Source organism: Teleopsis dalmanni, chromosome 1, assembly GCF_002237135.1.
Source record: "Teleopsis dalmanni isolate 2A chromosome 1, ASM223713v2, whole genome shotgun sequence".
NCBI classification, from domain to species: domain Eukaryota; kingdom Metazoa; phylum Arthropoda; class Insecta; order Diptera; family Diopsidae; genus Teleopsis; species Teleopsis dalmanni.
In genome coordinates this window covers 112813325-112817951 of record NC_051846.1, presented here as the reverse complement: position 1 = coordinate 112817951, position 4627 = coordinate 112813325, and positions in this window count along the sequence as shown.

Sequence of the window (4627 nt, the reverse complement as noted above, 5' to 3'; positions counted from 1 at the left end):
TGGGTAATTTTAAAGTTAAAGAAATTATAATTCTCATTAAGTTTATGGGCATTGTTCTCTATAAATTATTGGAAAATTGTTTAAATTGAGTTTTTTTTTATTTTTTTTTTTTTTTTGTGTAACGTATGTTGGTTATCTTAAGGTCAGTTTAAGAAATTATATTTGCAAATCTTTATTAATAATAATGTACTAATCAAACAGAGAAATTTACAAGAGAATAAAGTTATTTAAGACAGATTTTATTCATAATTTATTTACAATATCTATCAGAAGCACACCAAACATTTCCGATATAGTTCTTTATATAAACTATAGAATGTACATATATATATTAATTATAAATTTAAACTACAAAACATATGAGAATAATAATTTTGAGACTATGTTGCGACAAATACAAATACGCACAAATAATTCCTTATATATAGACCCCCTACGTTATCGTTATTGTATAGCATATGCGGCCGTATGTCACGTAATCGGCTTTGATTTTTGCTAAATAAAACAATTGTTTTGCATATTTTTTCCCAGATAATACATTATAGAATCCCTTGATACTAAATTAAATCCAGTCATTTCAATCGACGAAACTAGCCCTACTTTCATTTGTGAAGCATTAGCATTATCATGTGCTAATAGTAACTAGTAAAGAGTGAAACTTATACTACACAATTATCTATGCAATGATATATTATATATCTGGAGATGCTACAATTTCAACAATAAAACAATTCTAACGTTTTTACTAAAGAACAGTCTAAACCAATGCTAATTTAGGCTATTTCCGAGTTTTTCCAGGATGTTGAATATTTGGCATATAATTGAAATCTGAACTGTTTAGATTGTTTCAATCATATTATAAACAAATATTTGAAAGATGTGAAAAACTTGAAAATTATATTAACTAATTTTTAGTCGTAATTTTTACTGGAATTTTGTAACATATTTCCAGTGAACATGTGAACATTCATAATAGACTGATTTTTGAATTTGGCTGCACTTAAGACGTAAAAATTATTGCGAGTTAAACCTAACTCTGAAGATTTTAAGAGCATTGTTGTTACTTCACACGTTTTCTTTCGTAAGTTGTGAGTATTTTTTTTGCTACTCTGAAAGAAAAAATTGAGGCTATTGTCGAATTATCATTATACACATTTTTATTAAACAAACGTTGATTTACAATTGAATCTTTTATAATTTAAATAAGTGCTTTTTAAATAAATCATATTTTCTTTGAAAAGCCATCAATGTTTTCAAATGAACAATTCGTTTTTTTTTTTGGTGTACAAAACTGAATTTAGTGATTAGTCAATATAATTTATTGATAGTGAACTAAAAATTGGTGTATAACTGCTGAGGCATCGTTTTCATGTAGAATTTTCTTTCACAATTATTTCGTTTAAAATTGAAAATAGATCTATATAAGTTTTCATGGGATTTATTAGGAAATACCCTTTATATTATATATTTATATATGTTATGTGAAATGTTATATATTCATATTGTCAAGCTTGAGGATAGCTTAGTAATCAGAAGCTAGACATATATATCACATCAAACTGAAAGATTAGGAACGAAATAGAGAAATGAAAATTGGATTTTATATAGAAAACATTAGTTTAAAATGGAGAGAAATGAAGTAAAGATTGATCCTAGTCTATGTCGAGACTCAGAAACCTTGCTACGTTAGAAATAAATGATTTGAATAATGACAAGTAATTGTTCTGGTCTTATCCTGACTACATTTGATAGAGAATAGTTCTTGGTATGAGACAGCTTTTGATAAATCTAAACAAACACTGTTGAAACACAAGTTTTTATGACCAATTTTTTTTTCTTAAAAAATACTTTTTGATTGTATATATTGGTTAATACTAGAAATAATTTTATCATATAAGTCTGTATATTGAAAATTTCTTACCAATTACTAATCATCAAATATAATAATCAGTAAATAGCTTGAATCCCTTTGTAAAAAACTATTACCTGTCAGTTGATTTGTGTTTAAAGAAAAAATAATATGCTAAAACAATTTCCAAAAATTTAGGTATATTTAGCATGGAAATCATTTCCCACTACAAACGTTTATTAGTGGATTAGGTTTGGATTGTATTATCACATTGTTAATGTTAACTATAGTGTAAAGATATGAATGGTATATATGTATTTACCATTACTTAGAGAGTTATCTTATCAGTTATGTGAAATATATAATAATTGCAATAATAATTTAAAAAAAAAATTCATTATTAAAAAAATTATTAGCTAATGTTACTTAATATTGTATCTACATTTATAATGCAGATTAAGAAAATATTTTTTTGATAAGAGCTAAAATTAAAGCAATAACATAAAAACGTGATACGAAGTGTTAAGAGAAAAGATAGTAAAATTTATTTTTGTTTATAAATTCTTATCAGTTTTGCAAAGATTATTCAGGTAGAATTAACACTATAGAAAATTAATAAATTAAAATAAATGGATATGATCCAACAATTTTTGCAAATTATGCGGTTGGTGTATATTTATATAAAAGGGAGAGCAAGCAATATCCTTTTTTTGATTGAAATAAATGGATGTTACCCTCCATTTTATGCAAAGTATGAAGCCGAAATTAATTTATATAAGAAAAGAAACCAATAATAATTTTATTATTTGTAGTTTAACCTTGATATTTTAGAAAGAAAAGACTGGACTTGCAATGCAAAGTGTTTAATAGCATTTATTTTGGTAAACGCCAGTATAAACTTTGTTAGTAGTTACTCTACATGGACACAAAACTTTCACTTTAATTAGACCCATGTGTTCAATTTTTTTTTAAAAATATAATTAGAGAATTTTACATTTAAATTTACTGACGTTAACAAATTACTTAAAATATAATGCAAGCATAAATTTGTTTTACAAAGGCTATTATGTTAATAATAATTTTTATTTTAATTAGTTCCTTTTTTTTAACAATGATCTTTTAACAAAATAAAAGTGCATTTAATAAAATTAAATTAAGAAAAAAACTAATTTTTATTTTACTGAAGTTTTAGTACTTTCAGTAAAATCATTGCAATTGTATTTATAAATAAAAGTTTATTTCCCGTCCATTAATTTTTGCGATCATAAAGTTAATCATTTTAGCCATTAATGGCCCATATCTGCTAGAGAGCAATACAGTAATATTAGTATTATTTTGTTTTTTAGAGAAAAATTAATTAAATTTACAAATTTAACTTCATACATTAACTATAAATCAGTATAACCTAATTAAATTGACATAAATAGTTATTACTTATTCATTATACGATTATGGCTTTCACTGTCAATCGGAAGTATGGATTCGTCTTTTTTAATTTTTCTTCATTACAGTAAATATCATGTCACTGAAACATTGAGAACAATATGTCAATCAATTAGTTCAAAACCCGAAACTATTTTCCATAGTAACAGACTATGGGACGATATACAGATTGGCATAACTAGATCGATTTGTCTTGTGATATTGATTTAGTTTATATTATTTATGTGATTAAGATTTGTGTTTCTTAACTACAAAGAGTACTGCGGACCGGAAAAAAATTCTAATATTTTTAAGGACCTGTAAAATACTCAATATGTTTTGAAAGCGCCACAATTGGTATTTTCAAAAATTAATGTCGTAAAAATGAAAATATAATATTAAAATAGACTAATATCACATACTTTCAATGGGTCGCGAAACAACGGTTGAGAAATCCTAGTTTAGATGTTTTCCGCGTTGGATATGTAAATCTTAACAAGTTTAATTCAAGTTACCGTCTACTCATAAAACTGTTTAAAATATTAAAAGCAATAAAAATAAATTTAATTTTATTATAAATACATAATTTTTTTGACTAAACGTAAGAAAAATGTCAAAGAGAAAGTATGTTACTCAATATAATTGTCAACTGTAGACAAATAGTAATTAATTTCATTTAAGTTATTTCATATTAGTTATTATTCGTACTGCACATTAATAGTAATGTAACACTTCAGCAAATTTATGAGAAATCATTACATTTTATATACAAAAAACTGGGTTAAGTATAATTGTTACAAAAATTACCTAAACTATCTCTTATATTTAATACCTCAAAATCGAAAGTACTTTAACTATAGATTTTAAGTACTGTAGTACAGTGAGAATGAAAATTTTTACAAACAAACGATTACAGACAGACGATTTTATGGTTTAACTTTTGGCGTCCTGGTTATTGGTAGATTTAAATCAATTCTTTTAAATTATGTTATAATAGTAAAAACTTAAGTCGTTGAATTAAAATGCCGCATTTGAAACATTTGCCTAATCTAATCACGCGTGGCATAGCCGTCCTATACTAATGGGGATATAGTACAATCTTTGAAAAACAATAACGTCACACCAATTTTTTATACGTGTCACTTATCGCGTGAGTTTACCATCGCTGTTGTTATACATATGTGCAAGTTGTATATTAGCCTTCAAAAATAATATAATAATTTTAATTTAATTTATATAATTAAATAATATAATTGTCTTTTTATATATAATTATAATCACATCTGAATGTTTCTTTTTTTTATTTAAAATATTGTGCCTAACGAATTAAACAAAATTTATTTCAACCTTCAAAAT